This window comes from Schistocerca gregaria, chromosome X (genome assembly GCF_023897955.1).
Source record: "Schistocerca gregaria isolate iqSchGreg1 chromosome X, iqSchGreg1.2, whole genome shotgun sequence".
NCBI classification, from domain to species: Eukaryota; Metazoa; Arthropoda; class Insecta; order Orthoptera; family Acrididae; genus Schistocerca; species Schistocerca gregaria.
In genome coordinates this window covers 231,609,021-231,635,830 of record NC_064931.1, presented here as the reverse complement: position 1 = coordinate 231,635,830, position 26,810 = coordinate 231,609,021, and the positions used below count along the sequence as shown (strand labels likewise).

At 36.9% G+C, this 26,810-nt stretch overlaps 1 protein-coding gene across 3 annotated transcripts in view; it reads right to left on the bottom strand.

Annotated features, from left to right (window-relative positions):
* LOC126298742 (protein lap1-like) overlaps nt 1-26,810 on the bottom strand; it is a 176,419-nt gene that overhangs the window by 138,485 nt on the left and 11,124 nt on the right. For 2 of the 3 annotated variants that reach the window (XM_049990185.1, XM_049990187.1), the window contains exon 2: nt 10,923-10,986. The exons of the other annotated variant lie outside the window; for it this stretch is intronic. The gene's annotated coding sequence lies outside the window, so the exon portion shown is untranslated. The remainder of the gene's footprint in view (nt 1-10,922; nt 10,987-26,810) is intronic. 3 annotated transcript variants of the gene reach the window in all.

The following is a 26,810-nucleotide window of genomic DNA, read 5'->3' as shown; positions in this document are numbered from 1 at the left end:
TGTAAATCAACCACTCCTGTCATATCTGTGGGCCCCATCATTCTAAATTACACAAAGAACTGACTGACAAACTTCCAATACAACATGATTTTAAACTGAATGTCATAAATCAAAGCTTTATTAACACAAAACTTTTTCGCAATACTAAAGAGCAGATGGTGTGAGTAGCTCCAAGACAATGTTAATGAAACTTGATCTGGAAGAATTATAGCTGTAACTGCACTTTGACACAGTTTTGAAGTGATATATGGTGTATGTTGGACTATACCTGTATTAATGTCTTCCTTTTTGTGTGACCAATACACTGCCCACTTTCTTAAATTTTTAGAGCAGAGGAATCACATTCCATGTTGCATAGATTACTGACATGGACAGTTGAGCACAAGTAAACAGAAATCAATTTCATATCATAAAATGAAAGGCAATATGTATGGCCAACTTGTATCTATAGTATGTAATAAATTCTATATAAAAAAAAAACACCAGAAAGCAGTAATCTCCTAACTTGTTCTTAGCCTGCCTTGGAGTACCAGTGGCTAGCCACACCATGTAAAAGAACTTTTAACATAAACTGTATTTTATTTCAGTCAGTAACTTTTTTTCTCTGGAATATTTATGTAAGTCAGCACCCACAGCTATGTAATCTTGGTGCCCAAACCACATACCTTGACCAGTGAAACAGGAATACCACTAGGCCATACTAATGATAACATTGCCAAGCAAAGTTTCATGGAGTGACAACACAAAAGAAGATTTATTCTAACTTTTCTGAGCTTGTATGTCTTGTAAAGCCCTAGCAATGGTTGCCAACTTGAAATTATGCATGGTGCATAAACTCACAAGGATCACTGTCAATCCACAACATGCACAGGTGTGTAATCAACACAGTCATTGACAATAAATCCTTCAATGTAGAGATAATTTCCAGACTTGTGTTTTTGTTGAAAAACGAGAGGGAAGATTTGTTACAGTACTGTAGGATACATGCTCTCAGGACAAAATACTTACCAAGGAGGTAACTGAGAAGTTTACCATGCATACTCACTAGCAGGGAAAGTCGGACAGTGCTTGAAAAAACTTTCAGTTACACCTCAGCCAATATGTACGAGAAAATGACAGTTTTAGCCATTTCATTGTAGATCACTTTGATCTGAGATTGTCCCACAAACAACATCCACCCACAGCAGTTGCACTGCATTTGTTACCCATTGCCAAAACTCCCAGTATCACAAATTAAACAGATACATATTCCATAGAATCTGTGAGAACTCCACAGCTCAAGCATCAAGGGTTGGATTGACGTTTCACGTAGTCCTACTTAAGTTATTGCTGACATTAATATCTGAAAGGACTGGGATAATTTTCACCATTTTATAAGAGATACTATACAGTCAAAACAGTGTCCATTTTCCAGTGCAAACGGATCATTCAAAAATCTTTAGATTTAAGGTAGGAATGTTTATGTATTTCAAACTCATCCAAAAGTTTAGTTTTGTAGCCCTTGTTAACTATGTGCAGAATTTCCATGTTAAGCAACAATAGAAGAGGAAGAGCATGTTTATATATATCTGGACCTGCACCATCTTTGCTGAGCAACTGTTCAGAAAAACAGGTCTTAAATGCTCTCCCTGTCTGTCATGTGTAAAAACTTGGACATACGTTACACTGAATTTTATCTACCCCAGATTTGATAAATCTGTCAGTTGGATCCTTTTCATTCTGCATATTGTGTAATGTCTTTTTTATATATGTTTCTTGAAAGCAAAATAAAAATAACTGTGCAACTGCTGACTGAATGTTATTCTCAAATAGGAACTACAGAAAGATGTGTGACAAAAGAAATAATGACACTTCATAGATTTATTAGTGAGAACAACCAATGGAATGTTGTTGAAAGAAGTGGTGTAAATGCCACTGAGAAAGTACTAGGATTGAAGGAGGCAGAAAAGAGGCTGCCATAGATAACAGATGAGAAAGTGGAATTACAAAAATTGTGAAAATACAGACTAATTAAAATAGAAACACTTTAGGCAGCTCAGAATAGCCAAACATTTGTAGATAATAAATGTAATTGGGTGATGGAAATAGAAAAATAATACTAGAACACAGAAATAATAATTGCTGAAATTTTATTGTTACTTAGGAGAAATTAGGCCAATTGAAAAGTAAGAAATGGTGCAATAAGATGAGTGGAAACATGCAGCAACATTTCCTGAATTTTAAAAGGCTTTGCATGAACTGGAAAATATATGTAATACCAGAGAAATTCTTGTGGACATCAGTGCAAGAGGCAGAGGAGAAAATATGCAAGCTTGTGAATGAAATTAATGTAACTGGGCAAGTTCTGCCAGATGTGGATAGATGTGTAAAGTTACTGCAGGGTCAGTCTTATCTTTCATACATAAACAACAATCACAAGTACATTTATTATAGAGTGGAAGAAACCACTGAAAGTAGTTTATGGGTGACTCAGTTTGACTTTAAAACGAGCAGGGGCACTTGTGAAGCAATTTCAGCATTTTGGTTAATAATAGGGAGCAGATACAGGAAGAAGATGGCATTTATAGATTTGAAGGAGGATTCTGATAATGTGAAATGAAATAAAATGTTTTCCAGTCAAAGGCACTGTGATGTCAACTACAGGGATAGAAGGATAATTCCCTATCTTTGTGTAAAGCAAACTGGAGCAGTCTTCACTGATGGATTGCTACAAGAGACCAAAATCAGGTTAAAAGTAAGCTAGGATCATTAATCGCCACCATCAATATTCAGTTTGTATATAAATGATGCAATGAGAGGAGCAAAGGACTATCTCAATGCAGGAGTTATTTGTCATGGACAGAAAACAACACTGTATGATTTACTGATGGCAAAGCAGTAGTTGCCAAAAGTAAACAGAAACTGAGTTAGGTGCTTAATAAAACAAAACATGTGCAAGCTAAGGGTGGTTATAATATGCACATAAACAAAGAGAAAACTAAGGTAAGCTGGGGGCCATGATGGGTGGATTAAACTGGAGCACGAGATTGTTTAGAGTACAACTTTGAATGAGTGTGAAACATGGACAACTAAGAAGACAGAAACAAAACGATTAGAAGCCTTTGAAATGTGGTGCTACAGGAGACTATATACGATCGTATGGACTGATCGAACAATGAAGATGACCTCCAATGAGTCAATGAGGAAACAAGTCTAACAGAGAACACAATGGAACAAAGAGAGATAATGGTTGGGTACATACTACAATGAGTCACTGCTGATGGCATGGTAAAGGAAAAGAAATACGAGGGTAGAAGTATATAAGGCAGATCATCAATGACGCGGGAAGCAGAGTTATTCTGAAATAACTAAATCTACATCTATATCCATACTCCGCAAGCCACCTGATGGTATGTGGCGGAGGGTACCCTGAGTACCTCTATCGGTTCTCCCTTCTATTTCAGTCTCGTATTGTTCGTGGAAAGAAGAATTGTCGGTATGCTTCTGTGTGGGCTCTAATCTCTCTGATTTTATCCTCATAGTCTCTTCGCGAGATATACATAGGAGGGAGCAACATACTGCTTGACTCTTCGGTGAAGGTATGTTCTCGAAACTTTAACAAAAGCCCGTACCGAGCTACTGAGTGTCTCTCCTGCAGAGTCTTCCACTGGAGTTTATCTATCATCTCCATAACGCTTTCGTGGTTACTAAATGATCCTGTAATGAAGCGCACTGCTCTCTGTTGGATCTTCTCTATCTCTTCTATCAACCCTATCTGGTATGGATCCCACACTGCTGAGCAGTATTCAAGCAGTGGGTGAACAAGCGTACTGTAACCTACTTCCTTTGTTTTCGGATTGCATTTCCTTGGGATTCTTCCAATGAATCTCAGTCTGGCATCTGCTTTACTGACGATCAACTTTATATGATCATTGCATTTTAAATCACTCCTAATGCGTACTCCCAGATAATTTATGGAATTAACTGGTTCCAGTTGCTGACCTGCTATTTTGTAGCTAAATGATAAGGGATCTATCTTTCTATGTATTCGCAGCACATTACACTTGCCTACATTGAGATTCAATTGCCACTCCCTGCACATTGTGTCAGTTCGCTGCAGATCCTCCTGCATTTCAGTACAATTTTCCATTGTTACAACCTCTCGATACACCACAGCATTATCTGCAAAAAGCCTCATGAACTTTCAATGTCATCCACCAGGTCATTTATGTATATTGTGAATAGCAACGGTCCTATGACACTCCTCTGTGGCACACCTGAAATTACTCTTACTTTGGAAGAATTCTCTCCATTGAGAATGACATGCAGAGTTCCGTTATCTAGGAACTCTTCAATCCAATCACACAATTGGTCTGATAGTCCATATGCTCTTACTTTGTTCATTAAACGACTGTGGGGAACTGTATCGAATGTCTTGCGGAAGTCAAGAAACACGGCATCTTCCTGTGAAGCCGTGTCTATGGCCCGTGGACGAATAGCGCGAGCTGGGTTTCAAACGACTGTCTTTTTCGAAACCCATGCTGATTCCTATGGAGTAGATTTCTAGTCTCCAGAAAAGTCACTATACACGTGTGGATATCTTCATCAGGAAGAACAAAACTCATATTCTGCGGGTGGAAGCATGGAATGTTAGTTCCCTCAAACGGATAGATATGTCAGAAAATTTAAAAGTGAAACAGGTACGTTGAAGTTAGATATAATGGTGGTTAGTCAAATTCACTGGCAGGATAAACAGAGCTTCTAGGCAACTGCATACAGGGATATAAATATAAAATCAAATAGTGGTAATGCAGGAGTATGCCTAATAATGAATAAGAAAACAGGAATGTGGGTAAGCTATTATGAACAGCATAGTAACATACATTATCATAGCCAAGATAGGCATAAAGCCAGCATCCAACTCAGTAGCAGAAGTTTATATGGCAGCTAACTCTGCACATGATGATGAGGTTGAAAGAATGTATGATGAGGTGAAGTAAATTACTCAGATAGTTCAGAGAGAGGAAAAGTAAATTGTAATGGGTGACTGGTAATCAATAGTAAGAAAAGGAAAAATAGTAGGAGAATATGGACTGGGGGAAAGAAGTCAAAGAAGAAGCATCTGATAGAGTTTTGCACAGAGCACAATTTAATCATTGCTAACACTTGGTTTTTAAGAACCATGTAAGAGACCTGGAGAAACTGGAAGGTTTCCGGTTGATTATATAATGGCGAGACAGAGATTTCAGAAGTACATTTTAAACTGCAAGGCATTTTCATGGGCAGCTGTGGACTCTGATCATAATCAAGCCTGGCAAAGCGTGGCTCATGAAATATTCCCCTTCAATGCACACTTCTTCCTCCAACTTTACTCAGACGGTGTTGTCATGGCCTGGCTGCACCCTTTGGCTCATATGCTTATAAGCATTCAAGCGGGGCAGCACCTCTTCGACTTGGAAGATGCATTGCTGTTTCGTTAGTTCACTTGCTTGCCGTGTTTTGCCCAGATTTACTTTCCTAACATTGAATTTTTGTTATGGTTGTCATTGCTGTGGCTATCATTTTGGTTTTGATACTGGTTATTAATGGGACTGTTTTCCTATTGCAGTTTGAAAAGAAAGAACACTGAAAACCATTTTTTTCATGAGGAGTGGAAGGTAAAGAACTTTTTTGTACACAACCATGTTTAATACAAAACAAAGGTAGGAACCTTGCTTGACATTTCTCTTCAGTCTGTGAAGCAACACATGGATGCTACTCTCATGAGGAATGATGGCCTTTTGGCGACAACTTAAAAGAAGAAGAAGAAGAAGAAAAGCTGCCCGAACTCTGAAATCTTAAAGATTATTGTATGTCGTAGGCTTAAAATTAGCAACAGGTCAGAAATTCTTCAGTGATATCTTACTTGTGAAAGATTCTGCAACAGAAATGGCAAAAGCATTTGGTCTCAATGATGAGAATGTACATTTTAAAACAGCTCCTTTGCTATGTAACACTGTGAATTCTTGATATGTGACACAGCATAATAACAGAAACTAACTATCTCTCCCTCCCTCCATGTGTGTGTGTGTGAGGGGGGGGGGGGGGGGGGGAGGGAGAGGGAAGGAGTCGTGCATGACAGCACTTATCGGACAGATCTACTGCTATTTTTTATTTTTTTTTCCTCATAATAATGGATGACTTTGCTGTACATGAAGAGTTATTCGCTTTAGTTCTAATGCTCATTTGGATATTTTTAATGTAATTAAAAATATTTTAATAAAATTGGTGGTTTTAAAAAGTGTTTTAACAAAACTGGTGGTTTTAAAAAATATTCTGCAACTGTACTGATAGTGCAAAAGCTGTGATCGGTAGTGAATATGGCTTCATTGGTCACTTAAGGAAACACAGAATAAACTGATCTTTTATTGCATTATTCATTATGAAGCACTGTGTGGGAAAAATATAAGGTTACAGTTTGCAACAAAAGCTGAAATAAAAATTCTGAATATAATACACCTAGGAAATTGACCATTATCTCATCAAAAATTTAAACAATTTTTGGTAGAAGTTGACATAGAATACAGAGACATACCTCTTCATTCTAAAATTCATTGGTTGTGTGCAGGAAGATGTTTATCTTACTCTCCTTTCTCTCTCTTACAAAGAACACAATTTTTCATGTTTTTGAGTAGGGAAGTAAAATCAGATGCTACGGAATTTGAGAATAGAATGAAGGCTTTTCATTTATCAGAATTTGCATTTCTAACAGATTTTACATTTACAAATGATTTAATTAATACAAATTTATGTTTGCAAGGAAAGAAAAGCAGTATTTGTGATATGTTTACAGGTATAAACAGATTCTGGTGTAAATTACAACAATGAAAACTTTTGTTATTTTCTGAGTTGCTGTGAAGTGAAACAAAAATAAATGGAACTAAAATTTTCAAGATTTACTACCATTATTAGTGAAGTTTCCAGTAACTTTCATAGTTGTTTAAAGATTTTAAGTGTATAAAGCTGGATATCATTTTCATTAATAATCCAATGAAAATTAGTCTTGGTAGTATTAGATGTGATCCTCAACTAGAAATTTGCAGATTACAAAATAATCTACTCATACTATCCAGAACAGAAACAGATGTCTTTTTTTATGCCATAAGATCAGTACTTAAAAACTACAGACCTTGTTCATAAAATATCTTTTTCCAATCAACATACATGTTCTTCAATGAAGAACATTAAATTTTCTTAATGCAGTAGTCTGCAATGAGTCGTTGAAAGACCCACTTCCTTTTGCTACCAAGCAAACTGAAATCAAAATGTAGAACATATGAAGACCAAGTTAAATAAATGTAACCTAAGTATTTAAATATCACTTTAATGTAGATATAAGAGTTGGGAGCAAGTAACAAAATAAAAAAACAATGTTTTAGTAGTGTATTTCTTTTGGTATTTAGGTACAGGGTGTTGGTATTACAGAGCTCACGATTCACAATGACTGACAGTCATACGCCATGGCTGTGTCAGGGCTGCGACACCACCGCATGTGTCGAACTGGAGGGGAAAAGCACTCACTGGAGAGGAATGTCTCATGAGCCATACATTGCCACGCATGAACTACAGTTTCACCCACAGCAAATGCACAGAGCACATTGATCGGCTCTACTACTGTCCATTTTTAATATAACGTATTTTTGGCCAGCAACCCACAATGCTAATGTTGGTGCTTTACCCGAGTTCATAGTGAAACTAAAATTTAATTTGCCAAGTCAGAGGCAACATATTTTCTACTGTACATCATCCACACCATACATGACTTTCCTGACAATGTCTGACTTATATTGTAAACTATGGGAAAAACTTCACTCTGTGTAACATCAAAAAGAACATCCAGTGTGGATAGTCACTGTCTGCCTGACAAATAATAAAACATGGACATCAACACTCAGCACCACTACTGTCCATTACAATACCAGTAGTTCATCTTTTACTGTTTCAACATGGTCATGAAAAAGGACATGTATCAGGTTGTCATTTGAATCCACTATAGCTCAAAAATTCTTGGATTACTGCAGAACAATAATTAGAGCAGAAAGTGAGTGTCATTAAAAATGTCATAAAATAGGGACTGATACAGCAGCAGCATATATCACCTTTAAATGTGAGCACATACTCTTCAACAAGCAGCCCTGCATAGAACTTCACAATATTATAGGAAACAGGACTTTTAGTTTCTATTAAAATGTTGTAGCACTTGTAGAATTGTTGCAGTCAGTGGGAAAATGATTACCATATTGAGGGAACACAAGCTGCAAAAAACAACTGGACACATAGAAGATGGTTGTGATGATTATGCTAGTATTTTATTTACTTGACAGTAAAACTGACATATGTTTCAATTTTCTTCGTCCATTGCCATTAATAGCATCAGACGGCACTGTGTGGAGACAGGGGGTAGAACTGGTAACAACCTGAAATTAATTTTGGTACTCAACAACACATTATTACCTAAACAAGAAATAACAAACATCCTTGTACTACTATACACCCTGGGATTGCCCAACAAACTTTTGTTTTGTCCAGAATTGAGGACAACCATAAAGAAACACCAATTTCCAACCAACAATACAATGTTAAGTACCATGCATAATACTCCATGAATGGAAAACCAAAGGAGTTCTGGGTAATTAGACAGGGGAGTATTGATAAGGGTGCACACTAGAATATACTTATAATGATAAAGTTTATGTACACACATTTAATTTTTCTAAAAGACACTGTCCAATGTTAAACAATATTGAGTGGTGACAAAGTACTGTCTGACCATCAGTTGTTCAAATTTAATTGTTATAAACTCACTAAACACAATGATGTATGCTTCAGTATTATAAAGATGACAGAAATGTCACTGAGAGGCAACAGCTGTACACATAGAGTACAGAAAACACAGAAATCTACCCTCACCAATGCAGACAGAATGAAATTGAGGGAAAAGAAGGGGAGGGAGTCACTCACTGCAAAAAACAGATCTACATGATCTACCTCAAAATACGATATTCTTTGCCAAGTTCTTACAAATTGAGGCATTAGAAGGATATATGAAACATTCTTTCAGAGGCTGTGATATGCTTCAACTGTCTCCAATAGGCATGAATTTTCTGCTAAACATCAATTTGGCCCTCCAACAAAATATATATATAATCACATTCACTATGCAGGAAGTGATGTCAGTGTTAGGTGTCAAACCACTAACAGGATGCTGTGAATTCATTTGTACATGAAAACTGTGCTTTAAAAAATCTGCATAATTTAGCCTCAAACTTGCTGAAATAAGTGGATCTGTCATGTTGGATGATTAACACTGAATGTAAAAAAAAAGTATAGGAAATACAATTGCTCATTTGTACCACTCATTTCAGAAGTTTGAAGTAATTCATACTTTTTAAAAAAAAAATTGAAACAATTATTTCCAAAATTACAATAACTGGCTGTTAGTGATGGAAATAAAGAAGTATTACATCTCCACAGAAGATTCACACTGAGTACAATGTGCAGTAGAAAAGGATTAGCCATTAATGAACAGGTGGTTTTTGAGAAACAATACGTAATTTGTAACATATATGCAATATGCATACTGAATATATCAATAAGACATTTTCAAATTAAATTCCATGAAATATTTTAATATTTGCTATATTTACTTTCATAGATACTTAGCACGAGGCACAAAAAATCTGTATACTGGCTCCAGTATATGGAAAGTATTTTCTTCATAGTGGTCTTCAGTATACAAATTAAAGAACTTATGGCTCCTTAAAAAAAGGATAAGGCCAATTCCTTCCTCTGTCTGTAAAAACTCAGCTAGCACTCTTTCTGTATTAGCTTTGGTGGCAGCACGAAAAATCTGTAATACCTCCTCCCAATTCTCATGTCATATTTATCAGTCTTTCATTTACAGCCACATGCTTATATCTCTCTCCCATTTCAGTGTTTGTTCCATTCTTCCTGTTGGTGTGAGTGGTGCATCATTATTACACCTTTCTTTATTTTGTTTTTACTTACACAGATCAAGTTTCATCACCATTATAATCAGAAGAAAAGGTACACAGACTCATTACATATGAAAAAAATCGGATATGGTTCTTATGAAGGAAAAATCTGGTATCTCCTGAAATGGTTTATGGAAACAACAGAAAATGTAAATCATGTGGAGAGATTGCAACTTGAATTATCTTTTCCTAAACAAAAAGCCCGTGAGTTGCCACTGTAACATCTCAATGGGATGTTACCACTTGGTCACCATAATCTGTGCCCATTTATCGATAGGAGGATTGATGTCTCCACTTTCTGAATTTCGATTTTTGCGTCTTCTGAAGTCAGTACTACACTCTTTTTATGTATTATGTAACCACACATTACCCAGAAAACTTTTAAAGTGTATACTCTATTCGTTTTCTTACTTTTGTACAGTCTCCTGCAACAGTTTTCCTTTTATTCCTATAAAGAAATAATATGGGATACTTTGAAACGGCACAATAAGAGGTTGATGCACGATGACAACTGTGATCTAATAGTCGCAATTTCATACCAAACAGGAAACACCATTGAGTTAATAAGGGAAAACCACATGCTAGTCATATTAAAAATATTATACTTCATGCATACCTACAAAATTAAGTGGAAAGAGTGAGAGAAAGAACTTCTAAAAGACTGTGCAAGGAGCAGATCACCCATTACAAGCATATAGAAAATTTTAATATATATTGTTCCACATAAAAATGTCTAATGTGCAAAAACCAGTACCCAGCTGTTAACAGGATAATATACAAAGTCCAGCATGCTGCTTGCCACCTGGATGTAGCTAACAGGATGAATAACAGCATTAAAACAGAATAAATGTAGGTGCAACAAATGAAGGAAACACCTCCTTTTTTGACATTTGGGCATCAGGCACTTACACACATTACTCGCCACATCTTCCTGTTGGCCCTCTGGGTCAATTGGACAGCCATATGGTGTGATCTACATAACAAATAAATGTTTCAAGTGAAGTACTAATTGCCCATTTCTGGTTTGAGAAACAGCATGGCTGTTATCACCAAGTGATTTTCACATTTACAGAATATGAATAAAGCAATATTTTCAAACAATTATACAACAAAATAAGAACATCAAGCAATATATAAATCCTTAATGGTTCTTAAGTTTTGTTAAGTACATATATCACCAAAATACACAAACAGTACAAAATGCAAGACCATAACAAGACCGCTATTAAGATAGATTCAATTACAGTTGCAGTGATGTGTAATTGATGCGGGAAAAATTGTATACATGCACTTACAATGTCATGGCTATGAAAGATTGGTGCAGAACACTGTTGCACAGATACTTGTTACAAAGGTGATTTCTTTTTTCCATATGAGATAAGATACTTAAGGACAGTAACAGAAACTTTGCTCCTAAGTGAAGGACAAAAATATTTTTAAAACCATGTGACTGAGCAATGAAACAATTTTTGTTAGTAAAATCAATCAAATTCCTTGGCAACAAATATCAAGAGGACTATCAATGGTCCTTCATATAAACTGTAATGAAAGTTCACATGTTTCTACAAAACAGGGGACTAATTTAATAACTAACCTGTTCCACAGGCTATCAACACTCAGTCCAACCATCATCACCAGAACTGCACATTTTAGTGGAAAATGATAAGAAATCAACTGCATCCACTACTAGCCATAATTTGGTGCATGTACTTTTAATACATTTAACATTGGAATGAGCTATTTTCATACTGATAAATAGTCAACAAGGGACTCAAACTAATAACCAGTGTGTTTCCATAATCCTTTTAACTACCAAGGTACAGGCATCGCCTTTGTTTTCCCACGTAGAACTATGGTATTTCTTACAGAATGATTTGCAGAAAAATGCTCCCCAGCTTGTACCAGCTTTGTCAGTACAATAAACGGGGTTTCATCAGATTGAAATTATGCCTAAAGAAATGCATTGCATGTACAAGGGGGTACTAATGAAGCAGCAAAAGCAACAATATTTGGAACTGATGCAATAAAGCCACATCATCTCACATGAAATGATAAAGAATTTGCTCACAAGCATCAAATTACAAATAAATTTTAGCATACTTCCCAACAATTGAGGTCTCAACTAAACTTACTGATATTGGATGCCACCTTTGTCTCATAATGTAATGATACTGTGGCGAGTGACATAATGTGCAGAAATGGAAGGACAACAGAACACTGACAACATTTCTTTTGCACCTGTATTGGTTTTTGGAATATTGGTTGTTGTGACTGACTGATCTGCAGTGTAGCCGGACGTCTGTGTTACGCTGGAAGGTGACAGTGTGAATATTTATCCAAACTACTCTTCGTAGTCTTAGATCTGGTGATACAGAAAGTAACTGTTGCACAGTCATGTTTAACTTTGAGGTTAATAAGTGAGTAGAATAAGAAGTGATAAAATATGAGAAACATCAAACAGCAGTTATTGAAGTCACATCTCATTCTGGTATAACGGTTGGAAGTAGTAAGCTCTTATATGCCTCCAGAGCATTTGTTGCCCCCCCCCCCCCCCCCAAACACAATCCTATCTCCTGTGAATAGAGAACTCACCAATATGCAATGCATGCAGTGTACAAATTTCAGTACATTACATTTTGACATGACGCACTGCATTCGCTGATAAAAAGGCAGCCAATATCTTGGCAAGACACATACCTACAAAATTGTGAGACACAACTAAAAATAATATTTGTATGAACTTACAACTCACCTCTAAATTACTACAAAGGAAAATGGAGTTCCTAAAATGATTCTCTAATCAATCAATGATAAATTATATGATTTTCATTCTTTTCTCATATTTTATACCAGTACCTTATACATCTAACATTCTTTTGCTTTTTGCAAATATCACCAGTAATTTATTTTATTGGTGATCCTTTTGTTGCAAATTTAGCTTTCATTTATTTATGAAGGTGCACTAATGACTGCACTGTTGTGTGCCCACACCAACATTAACACAGCTGCACAATTCCATCAGCAGGCCTACCCATCTATAACCCACCCTGCAATATGATGTACTTTCATTAATATTTGCAAACTTTGCTGTTGCATTAAATCTTTTAGATCAATTGCTGGATAACTAGGCCTACTATTTATGCACTAATAGAAGTTATCACATACTGTCAGTTACAATTAAACTAATTTTTATACCAATACCCTTAAATACAACCAAGGTCAAAATCAATTCAGGTGCCAAATGCAATGTCATTAATTCTGTGTTATAATCTGAAACAAACTAGGCAAGTCACCACTTCACACTACAAGTCAAGCCTGACGGTGTGCTCAGATAGCATAAATGGTCCACGCAATCACTCACAATTACAAGGAAATAAAGGTGCAAGCCTTTTAATTGACACTATACATTCCCTTTATTATTTACACCTAAATGTGCCAGTGGACCAGAAAGAGGTTGAACAAGAAGCCACAAAAATCTTTGTGCATAATCTGAATCCGCATATTTTGGAAACTATTTTTATGCCATAAATATTTAACTAAATGCCAGTTTCATGTGTAGTATGGCAGGAAAAAAGCATTTACTTTGTTTTTAACTCTGTTTTTCACTTGAAATATGAGTAGTAACAAAAACTATAGGCCTTTTGTTCATTTTTATTAAATTTAAGCCAATGCCCTCAAAATGGCCTGCACATCCACAAACAGAAACATATCATGTAGGCCTATATATGGCCGGTCACATTCACAAGTAATGTGCAGGCATAGAAAATCTCTTATGGTTTGCCACTTCTATCTACAGACAAAATAAGTACTCAGATACTATTCTGTAAATGTCCAGCATGTAGCCATATAAATATATAATTTTGTTTTAAATTGTAACTGGATTTTTTGTTTAATTAGTTAGCACCACATCAAAGCACTTTTTGCAAAAATTATTAAGGAATCAAACTAACTAAAACAGAAAAGTACCCTAGATAACTCCAGCAGCGTAACTATGTGATCCACCTTTTTATGAAGACAGCAATGCCTTCTTACTTCATACAGACGGAGGTAAATTAGATATTCACTCATTTGATAAAGGTGTCTAAAACTATCCAAGACATGCAAGCAGAACCTGATCCAGGATGCTGCACCAGGATGCTTACCCATCTTCTAAGCCCAGGTTTCACTTCACCAAATTTCTTGTTCCATATAAAAAGATATTCTCCAATGAAAAAATTTTATTCAGATCTGAAAGAAATTGTTGGAGTGCAAGCCTACTAAGTACCGACCACAGATGAAAACCAGTAGCACAGTGTTTGCAAACTTGGTTTTGGCACATGAGGAGCAGCACAGAGGCTCGAAGGAGACTGCTGAGCACATGAAAATACCAGCAAGTGATTACACATAACAGCTACCCAGCTTCTGTGTAACCACTGTAGGTGTGCTAATTACATATGTTTCCACCTTGTCCAGTACATGGTGTAAAGCACTTTTATTACTCATAAATTTCCATTAAAGTGAAATGCTGCACCACTGATAGTTACTTGTTCTCTAGCACACATTCATGATAAATGTTGTGATGTAGAACAACCCACACCTGGAAATGTACAGCTTGGATACAAAATAAGTTTGAAAATTGGATCACTTTTATATCTTCCACTCCAAGGTATGGTAGAGCTGCCCAACGCATATTTATTGCAAACATTTTCTGGATCAGCTCAGTCCATCACATACATCGTATGACTACAATAACAGCAGCAAGACACTGGTACATTCGCAACTAGGTGGGTTGACTGTGGAGTTCCACAGGTGCCCTCCAGGTTTTGTGGACCTTGTGTATGAAAGCATGTGGCACAGATACACCTCCTGCAATTAACACTAGGGTCACCAAGTGGAGCAGCTCCTGTAGGGCACAGAGGTAAGAGCTCATGGTCACCACTGTGTGCATAGTGTGAAGTGAGAAATTTGAAAGTGATGCAAAAATATTACATTACAGGGCATGGGTTTCTTATCAAAACTTTAGCTACTATGCCTCTTCCACAACGCGCAGACATCTGTGATAGTGATTGTGAAACACCCTTTATGAAGAAGCTATGTGATATACGAGATGCCAAGGAGAAACATCTTTAACTTACATTTGAAAACACTTGTACTGGCTTTCAGAAATTGTCAGACTTTTATATCTGCATATTTCACCCCATTCTGCGCAAAATATAGATTCATTAAATGGTAATGCATATCTTTTTTCCTTCCAGTGATTCACTTATCAATATCTCTGTTATTCTCAAACTCAGATGTAGGCCTATTGTTGATAAATTTCATAAGTGAATAAACGTAAAATGAGGATATGATCAATACTCCCAAATGCTGAAATAGATGCCTGCAAGATGCATATGAGCAAGCTCCAAATGTAATTCTAATTGCTTCCTTTTGTGCAATGAATCCTTTTTGCCTAAGGGAGAAGATAGCCACAATATTATCCCAAAAGACATCAGTGAATGGAAAAACACAAAATATGTTAACTTACTGATTTTCATATCCTCAAAGTTGCTAACTAATCTCACAGCAAAAGCAGCCAAACTTATGTCTTAGCAGGTCTCCTGAATGTTTTTTCCTGTAGGCCTATAATTTTTTCATTAGTATGCACATATCAGAACTTTGAACTTTCTACATTGTTTATTATATCTTGTTGGTATACTAGATTAAAAGGAGATAGGATTCTTTTTTTTTTTTTTTTTTTTTTTTTTTGACAGTACAAAATTGGAAGAGTTTTTAAATCCGCCTCGTTTATGCAAAACCAGTCTGTAATATTCACAAGAACATCATTTACTATTTTCTCCATTGATGCTTCTATGCTTGGCTTCAAAATAATCACATGCAAGGAGAACTACTAATGGCGCCTGATTCAAATAAAATGTCAGAGCATTAACATAAAGCAAGAACAGTAGTGGTCCAGTGGTCGAACCCTGTGGGACTCCCACTGTAACGCAAATCACAGGACATCATTTTTTGTAGTACTTGAACAGCCTAGGGTAACTTTATACATTGTGATTCTTAAATAAAAATAAAAACAGGAATGTGCTGAACTGTGTATTCCACAAAAAACCTTCTATAATGGAGTATTATGACTGCCTTCAGTAACCCACAGAAGATACCAATGAGTGATCTTTTATTACTTAAAGATTTTATTATGTGTCCAATAAATGCATGAATTGCTGAACTGGAAGAGTAGTCCTTTGGAAATCCAAAGTGTGATCGACTATGTATCATATTAGTACACAGGTGAATAAAAACCCTGAATTACATTGCTGTCTATGCTGAATTACATTACTTTCTCAAAATACCCAGAAATAAGAAAGAGTCAGATAGTATCCGTTAAAAATATTTGATCATCCCTGAAACTGAACAAAATTTTAATAAATAAGCACTGTGATCCAGGCAGTGTTTGTTTGTTTATTTTACACATCATGGTTTCTAGACTTGCTGTCATTTATGAACAAAATTTGCTGTAATACACACAGGATCAACTGAAACATGTAATAATCATGGTTTTGACATGTGATGTAACTGTTTTGTGTTATGTGATGACACAGTTAGGCAATATATTTCAAATGTGTTGTGCCTAAAGAGGGCATTTTGTGATGTATAGTTGCACACTCTACTGATGAATGTCGATGTTTTAAAAGTCGATTTTATATGATCATATATTATTTGTCTGCTTTGTAACTAAAACTGTGTCTCTGGAGTTTTGTCAGTGAATAAGTGTAGTGTCTATAGTTATTGGCTAGACTTGTTTCTGGCCTTGGAATTGTTAGTTCACCATCTTAATAATGGCTGGATACTTAATTTTTATTAACAAATATCTGCTCTAATTTCTACTGGCATTAGGTTATATTTGGTGTTCATTCATAGACCCAAAAATGTGAGATGATTCCCATGGGCATGGAACAAGTCATAAAGTATGTATATATACCCTGATCATATGTCAGGAGATTATCAATAGAGGTTAGTACATTACAGTAAGCTGGAACTGCTAATATTTACAGAATTAATACACTGTCAGAATGAAACATAGTCATGCACTATTCATCATACACTAAATACCTAATCTTGATTGCTGTGGCTAAGTGCTATCAAAACTGAAATCCGACATTTTTACTTAAGATGGTCTAACAGTCCCTGTTAAGATCATCTATAGAGTAGAATGAGTTGTCTATCAAAAGGTCTTTCAAACTCTGTCTAAACTGTGCTTTATCTGAAACCAAGTTTTTAATGGTTGCTGGTAATTTACTGAAAATGTGTGTTCCTGAATACTGGACCCAGTTTTGGACCAAGGTAAGTGATTTTAGGTCTTTATGTAGACTGTTCTTATTCATAGTATTGATACTCTGCACTGAGCTATTGGCTGGAAACAGAGATACATTATTTACAGCAAATCTGATTAAGGAATAAATATATTGAGTAGTAGTGGTTAGAATACAAAGGTCCTTGAACAGGTTTCTACACGATGCTCTTGAACTTAAACCACAAATGAGTCTTATTACACACTTTTGCACACTAAAAACTTTTGCTCAGTTTGATAAGTTACCCCAGAGTATGATCTTGTTATGACATAATAGAATGAAAGTAAGCAAAATATGCAAGCTTTTTTATATTTATATCTGCTACATCTGACATCATTATCACTGCAAATACAGACTTGTTTAGGCACTTCAGCAATTCTGTGATATGCCGTTCCCAACTCGACTTACTATCGAGTTGTAATCCCAGAAATTTAACACCATCAACCTCTTCAATATGTATGTCTTCATATGGTATACACGTGTTGGAAGGAAATCTCTTACACGTTCTGAACTACATATAGTGGGCGTTTTTAAAGTTTAATGACACTGAATTAGCTTTAAACCATTTATTAATGTCGGTGAAAATTTGATTAGCAGCCATTTCTCAATCTGTACTTGACTTGCCTCTTACTGTAATGTTTGTTTTATTTGCAAACAAAACAAACTTAACATCCAGCAATGTAACAGATGTGAGGTCATTAATGTACATGAGAATATACAATGGACTCAACATGGAATCTTGAGGAACACCACATATAATTCCCAATCAAATGAAGACTGGTTGCTTACTGCTCAAGCATTTCCTGTTAGGCAAGACTTGAACCACTTGGTAGCATGGCCAGTGACACCATAATATTTTAATTTACTTAAGAGATTACCGTGATTCACACATTCAAAGGCTTTTGACAGGTCATAGAAATGTCAGTAGCCTCAAATTTTGTATCTAATAAATTAAGTACATTCTTACTGTATGTGAAAATAGCTTTCACTATATTGGGACCCTTAAGGAGCCCAAACTGTGACTTGGACAATATATTAGTTGCAGTCAGATGCTTAAGGATCCACTTAAACACAACTTTTTCAAAGATTTTTGAAAAAGTCGGAAAAAGTGGAATCGGTCGATAGTTCGACGGCATCTCTTTATCCCCTTCTTGTGAACAAGCTTAAAATCAGCATATTTTAGGAAGTCTGGAAATGTTCCACTAATAAAAGATTGGTTACACAAATAACTTAAGACGGGTTAACTCGCATGGGCACTCTTTGAATAACTTCATTGATATGTTATCATAACCACTAGAATACTTAGATTTTATGATGGATGCTACTTCTTTGGGAGGCATGAGGGTAATTTCCATTTTACTGATCTTATTTGTAAATACTGGTCTCAGGTACTCCATTGCAATCTTTATCGAACCTGGTAACCCCAAGCTGTAGTAACAGAAAAAAAGTACTTATTGAAGAGGTTTGCAGCACTACATGCACTTGTTACCAATGTCTCATTTCTTTTCAGATCTATCTGTTCTTCTTCCTTTTTGTCCCATCTGTGTCTATCTTCACTATATCCCAAATAGTTTGTACGTTGTAGACTGATGTAATTATCTTTTTCTCATAATAAAGCTGCTTAGATTTCTGGACTACTTGCTTCAATATTCTGCAGTATTCTGTGTAATGCATAACAATGCTAACATCAGAGAGCTATATTGAGGCCACTACTGATTTCGGCCTTGTATTCGGCCTTTTTCAGATGGTTCTGAAAAATTATTCTGTAAAGAAACAACTTCCAAATAATAAAAGAACAAGGCAGATTGATTTAAAATGTTACATGCTACATGTTACCATGAGATATCTCACAAAGTTGAGTAATGATGAACTACCTTCATTTGGCTTCTACTTTTTATCACTATATCTTGTTTCTTTACTGCATAATTTTTCAAATCACCACTAGGAACAGGCCTAATATGAAGGCCAAAAGCAGTAGTGGACTCGACAGCTGCGGAATCAGCACACACAAAAACTAGTATTTATTTTTTTGTTTTGCACTTGTTATTCATCAGTTACAGATGTGACGAGGAAATTCACTAGTAGGTGGTTGCACTGCACAATGGATGCTGATATGCCAACAACAACAAAGTCTGCTGACCAAGTATGTCAAGAGCCACGTTGTTGTGGATTTATGAAGTAAACCAAAGTAGTTGTATTTTGGACCAGAGACAAATATATGTGGCATTGTCACCATGACAATGTTTGGTGATCTATTTCGAGGAATTTCTGTTTTGAGACCTCTAGGCTGATTATTTGTGATATTGTTTTGTTGAATTATGATGGCTTCTGCTATTTATTTTATTGGGTGCAATTTCTTTGGGTGCGTGCTGGTCGATGCCTATTAGCACTTTGTGCCAGTCATGATTTTGTGTTGTCCAACTTTGGTTGGTAAGTACACCGCCCTTTTTTTTTCGTAAGGAGTATGGTACTTGTGTTTAATTTATGTGCATGATTGTGTTTTGGTTGTATACAGACATTGCTGTTAATGGATCCCTTTTATGAATTTTTGGACTGTTATTGGCTGCAGCTTAATAAAGAGTAATATAGATTGGTGGGTAACACTAAGTTTGTTCCAGCTATCTTGGTCAAGTTAGGTTTTTAATAATAGATTAGTGATGTTTGGTTCTCTGGGTAACAGGTTTTTTCACAAGAATTAGTACAGTGAGTTTTGCTTTCTGTGAAGTTTTCAATACCTGTTCTTGGAATAAGTTGTGCTTTCTTGGTATCATGGACTTCATTCTAGCCAAATAGCTCAAGTGATGTTTTCTATACCAATTTTTTTCAGCAAGTTCTTGTTTTCAGATATTGAGAACTTCATCTGAGCTATATATGTAAAGTGAAATTTCTGATACTAGCTTTCAGCGCATTTCTTTGTATGTTGCTATCACGGAGTTCAGTTTACCTGTTTTGGTTAACTGTAGTTTTGGACACCAACTCTGTGGATTTCATGTAATATTGGCTTACTGAAATTTTGGGTAAGCTTTTGTTTGGGTATGTATTCCATATTAGGGATGTCATTTAGCTAATTTGTCTCCATGATGCCATATGAAAGCAGCGAATGAAAATAGGCACAGTAAGCTAATTGACTTACAAATTTATCACCAAAGTTTGCAATAATCCTAATAGCATAAGAAGCTTAACTCAAACATTTCAGCAATTCATCAATGTGCTTCTTCAAATTCAATCTCTCTTAAATGCACACACTCAAACATTTGGAATGTTCTGCCTTAGTTAGACTTCTGTTCAGACTCTATATTTCTTAATGGTGTTGTGCTATTTACTGTCCAGAACTCTATATGCTGTTTTTATCAAAATTTAATGAGAGTCCATTTGAGAGAACCACTTAATAATTTTCTGTATTTACAATTTCCACAGCTAATTCTTGTTTGTTGCGTGTGACTACCATACTTGTATCATCAGCAAAAAGAACTAGTTTTGTATCTTCATGAATCTAAAGTCGCAAGTCACTAACATACAAGTTGAACAACAAGGGGCCCAACACTGAATCTTGCAGGGTCCCATTCTTGATACCTCCCCAATTTGAGGAATCTGTCAGTTTTTGCACATTATATGAACTGTTTATTTCAACCTTGTGTACTCTTCCAGTTAAATATGAATAAACCATTTGTGCACTGTCCCACTCATACCACAATACTTAAGCTTGGCTAGAAAAATTCTATGATTTACACAATCAAAAGCTTTAGAGAGATCACAGAAAATCCCAATTGCTGATGTTCTGTTATTCAGAGCATTTAATATCTGATCAATGAAAGCATATACAGCATTTCCCATTGAAAAGCCTATCTGAAAACCAAACTGGCATTTTGTTAGTACTTTATTTTTCCAAATATGTGATATTACTCTTGAATACATTACTTTTTTAAGAAAATTGGACAATTCTGTCAGAAGTGAGAGTGCATGGTAGTTGTTGGCATCAGACCTACTCTCCTTTTTATGCAATGCTTTCACAATAGCAAATTCCAATCTATCAGGAAAAATGCCCTGTTTAATTGAGTTATTACACTCCTGGAAATGGAAAAAAGAACACATTGACACCAGTGTGTCAGACCCACCATACTTGCTCCGGACACTGCGAGAGGGCTGAACAAGCAATGATCACACGCACGGCACAGCGGACACACCAGGAACCACGGTGTTGGTCGTCGAATGGCGCTAGCTGCGCAGCATTTGTGCACCGCCGCCGTCAGTGTCAGCCAGTTTGCCGTGGCATACGGAGCTCCATCGCAGTCTTTAACACTGGTAGCATGCCGCGACAGCGTGGACGTGAACCGTATGTGCAGTTAACGGACTTTGAGCGAGGGCGTATAGTGGGCATGCGGGAGGCCGGGTGGACGTACCGCCGAATTGCTCAACACGTGGGGTGTGAGGTCTCCACAGTACATCGATGTTGTCGCCAGTGGTCGGCGGAAGGTGCACGTGCTCGTCGACCTGGGACCGGACCGCAGCGACGCACAGATACACGCCAAGACCGTAGGATCCTACGCAGTGCCGTAGGGAACCGCACCGCCACTTCCCAGCAAATTAGGGACACTCTTGCTCCTGGGGTATCGGCGAGGACCATTCGCAACCGTCTCCATGAAGCTGGGCTACGGTCCCGCACACCGTTAGGCCGTCTTCCGCTCACGCCCCAACATCGTGCAGCCCGCCTCCAGTGGTGTCGCGACAGGCGTGAATGGAGGGACGAATGGAGACGTGTCGTCTTCAGCGATGAGAGTCGCTTCTGCCTTGGTGCCAATGATGGTTGTATGCGTGTTTGGCGCCGTGCAGGTTAGCGCCACAATCAGGACTGCATACGACCAAGGCACACAGGGCCAACACCCGGCATCACGGAGTGGGGAGCGATCTCCTACACTGGCTGTACACCTCTGGTGATCGTCGAGGAGACACTGAATAGTGCACGGTACATCCAAACCGTCATCGAACCCATCGTTCTACCATTCCTAGTCCGGCAAGGGAACTTGCTGTTCCAACAGGACAATGCACGTCCGCATGTATCCTGTGCCACCCAACGTGCTCTAGAAGGTGTAAGTCAACTACCCTGGCCAGCAAGATCTCCGGATCTGTCCCCCATTGAGCATGTTTGGGACTGGATGAAGTGTCGTCTCACGCGGTCTGCACGTCCAGCACGAACGCTGGTCCAACTGAGGCGCCAGGTGGAAATGGCATGGCAAGCCGTTCCACAGGACTACATCCAGCATCTCTACGATCGTCTCCATGGGAGAATAGCAGCCTGCATTGCTGCGAAAGGTGGATATACACTGTACTAGTGCCGACATTGTGCATGCTCTGTTGCCTGTGTCTATGTGCCTGTGGTTCTGTCAGTGTGATCATGTGATGTATCTGACCCCAGGAATGTGTTAATAAAGTTTCCCCTTCCTGGGACAATGAATTCACGGTGTTCTTATTTCAATTTCCAGGAGTGTATATATGTGGCTGAGAATCCTACTTACATGCTGGGAACAAGGTTTTAGTATTTTGTTGTCAATCCCATCAATTTCATGCGAGCTTTTACTTTTGAGCAAGTTTATTATTTTCCTTACTTCAGAAGGACACGTGGGTAGAATTTCAATTTCATCAAATTGCATAGGTACTGCTCCTCCAATATATAGCTAACTAACATCTGGATCCTATTTACTCCACGACATTTAAAAAACAGTTATTAAAAATATTTCCAAACTGTGACATTCTGTTAAATTTTTCATTCAGTTTGATGGTAATACAGTCTTCCTGTACACAGGTGCTAATCTCAGACATAATACACCCACTTCTGGACCTTATAATTACTTTCTTTAATACAATACCGTAGTATTTTTATATTTTGTCTGTTTCTGGGTCATTACTCTTTCCTGTTATTAGATACATTTTCCTTTCCTGGCTACAAGATATTTATATACCATTCGTAAGCCATGGTTTTTTACATGGTTTCTTACAATTATATTTCACTATCTTCTTAAGGAAACTATTTTCAAAAATACTCACAAACACCTCGTGAAAGAAGGTATATTTTAAATTAGCATCAGGTTCCCGGTACACCACATGCCAGTCCAACTGCTGCAGGCTTTGCATAAAATTTGCAATTGTTAGCTGAATTCACTAGTTTGGAGGACTTTTTGCATTACTGTATAGAGCTACGTCATACTGTAGCTAGAATCGTGATCATAAAGACCATTCTTCACAGGATAAATGTTTATCTTGGTCTACAAACATATTATCTATAAGTGTGCTGCTTTTCTGTACTACCTGAGAAGGAAAATCAATAACTGTTACAAAATTGAAAGAACTGAGTAATACTTCAAGATCATTCTTCGTATCAGAGTCTTCCAGAATATCTATACTGAAATCCCTACAAATAAAATTTGCTCCCCTCTGTCTGACAGCACAATAAAAAGTACTAGTATTTGAGAACTAGTTGAAAATTTTCCAATGTGGACCTAACCACAACTACAATTATAAAATTACCATTATTTAGTTTAAGCCCATAGGCACACATTTCTGAATGTTGCTCTACACAATTTTTTTGGTTTCCCAATTTTTCACTCTATAACAACATTTAACATATAGGAAACGCCTCCTTTTTCCACATTGTCTCTACTTACATGTGCTGAAAGCTTATATCGACATACATTTACCTTTTCCACATCTGTGAATACACGATGCTCAGACAGGCATAGTACAGCTATTGCATTCTCTGTTTCTAATCTTCCAAACAAACATGAAGTTCATCTACTTTTTTTATAATCCCCTGATATTCTGATGAAATATACTAAAAAATATTTTACACTGTACTTTTTTAAGAATCTTATGATATTTCTTTCAATCTTTTATCACTGGACACTGATCTTAGCCTAAAAAAGAAGCACTCCCATAAGTTTCAGTGACCTCCTTTAAGAATTTTGCTATCAACTTAGCCAGTTTACCCTTGCCTTTCTTACTGATATGCAGGCTATGAAATCTCACCTACCAGTAGCATCAACAAGAGCCGAACTCGTCTGATGCAGTAGCCGCCTGAAGCAGCTGATCCAATACTATAATGACCCTCCTTACAGAGCTGTTCAACCAGGACTTATCATACCGCATGCAAGTGGGCACTAACCCAACATTTGGATAACAGTAAAATAGCAGTGCCCACTATCCTGATGACATCACGGGTAAAATCTGACTGCCAGTATTGCGAATTTTGGTATTTCCTAAATTAGAATAGAAAGTGTCCAGATAAATTACTGCACAAACAAACGAAATTAGAATTACATACAGAGTTAAAAGTTGTACACCTACATGTTCAGGCACCTTTTTAAACTATCAGTCACAGTGTCACAATACATTTATTCTACAATAAAATTTGTTGTCAACAATTCATTGCAGTTTGGGAGTAATAAACACTAGCAAATGCCATACCAGAAGAATAAATAACCTGCTCCTGCCCGTATTAAATCTAACTTGTTTCAGTACTCGAGTCAAATACACAACTGCACAACTATTTTTCATGTTCTATCCATGGAAAGAAAATGTCTGTCACACGCCCACAGTGTTTTCAAATGTAGGTCAAAAGGATTTCTCTTTAACAACTCCAGATATATTATAGAGGTATTCTTGGACCAAAATAAGTACTCAAATACTATTCTGTAAATGACCAGCACCTAGCCATATAAATATATAATTTTGTTTTAAATTGTAACTGGATTTTTTGTTTAATTGCTTAGCACCACATCACAGCACTTTTTGCAAAAATTATTAAGGGATCAAATTAACTAAAACAGAAAAGTACCCTAGGTAACTCCAGCAGTGTAGCTATGTGATCCACCTTTCTATGAAAGGCAAGAAATGTCTACTTGTTTGCCACTATTTGTCCTTGGTCCCATTTACTCTTAATAGACAGCAATGCCTTCTTACTTCATACAGATGGAGGTAAATTAGATATTCACTCATTTGTTAAAGGTGTCTAAAACTATCCAAGACATGCAAGCAGAACCTGACCCAGGATGCTTACCCATCCTCTAAGCCCAGGTTTCACTTCACCAAATTTCTTGTTCCATATAAAAAGATATTCTCCAATGAAAAAATTTTATTCAGATCTGAAAGAAATTGTTGGAGTGCAAGCCTAATAAGTACCGACCACAGATGAAAACCAGTAACGCACTGTTTGCAAACTTGATTTTGGCACATGGGGAGCAGCACAGAGGCTCGAAGGAGACTGCTGAGCACATGAAAATAACAGCAAGTGATTACACATAACAGCTACTCAGCTTCTGTGTAAACACTGTAGGTGTGCTAATTACATATGGATCATTCCATGTCAGTTCAACCAGGGGCTCCAGCTCATAAGTCTCAGATTTGACTGAAATTCAGTACACTAATTCTACCATGTGTGGAACACTCATGTACAAAGTATTAGTTTTCCCTGCCAATTAGTTCCAGAATTATGACTTGTGGAAGAAGGTGGCATGACCCGGAAATTGCAACCTGCATCTGGCAATCTATCTTCAGACCCAACTTCAGGCCTTAATAACTTTGGAACTATTCCACACAGTCCAGTGAAATTTTTACAACCCAGTAACATCCATTTACAGAACATACTCCATGAATCAAAACACCAACAACATATTTCTGAGGGAAAATAAAAAATTCCAAAATGTGATTAAAAAATGTAATACGTTAAAAGGTACATATTGTAGGTGCCCTCTATGCCAACTATAATTCACTCAAAAAGGATATAATTTTTTTTGTGGTAAGCTTAATGTGCCCTAAACACACACAGAACTCATCATGCCCATATCAGTCACAAAAACTGAGTTACATGCATGCGAAAATACAAAAATTTGAAAAATTACCTGAAAAACATGGATTTTTTAATTGTGGTAGCACAAAAGGGACAAGTGGTATCCAAGCCAAATTTCACACACTGCATAAGTAGACCATAATGATATATATCTCAAAATTTCAGCATGTTATTGCAAGACATTTGTGTACAATGGAAGTTGACAGATGTATTTGGTGATGTGGCCATTGTTCCACAACACAATTTTGTAAAAACATATCATACAGTGTTCTGCCTCTTCTTATCATCTCCCACGACTTTTTAATCACCAAGCAACAACGTACAGACAGATTAACACAACCTATCATTAATGTTTACTACACCTTAACTGCTAAAAACCAGTCGATTGTGCTTCGAACAGAAGTTCTCCCACTCTTTAGCTACTGTACTCTGTACATTGAGTGGCAAATTGTACTGCCTTCCTGACACTGTGGTAGGAACTGGAACTGTCATAGGAATATGTTCAAAAGGAATCCAACACCTGTCTGCCAAACGTGGCCAATGAAATGATCTTGCTGGTCCTGCTGATGCCATGAAGTTCACAAATGCATCACCTTCTGCTTCACAGCACACTGCAACACATCCTAAGTACCATTT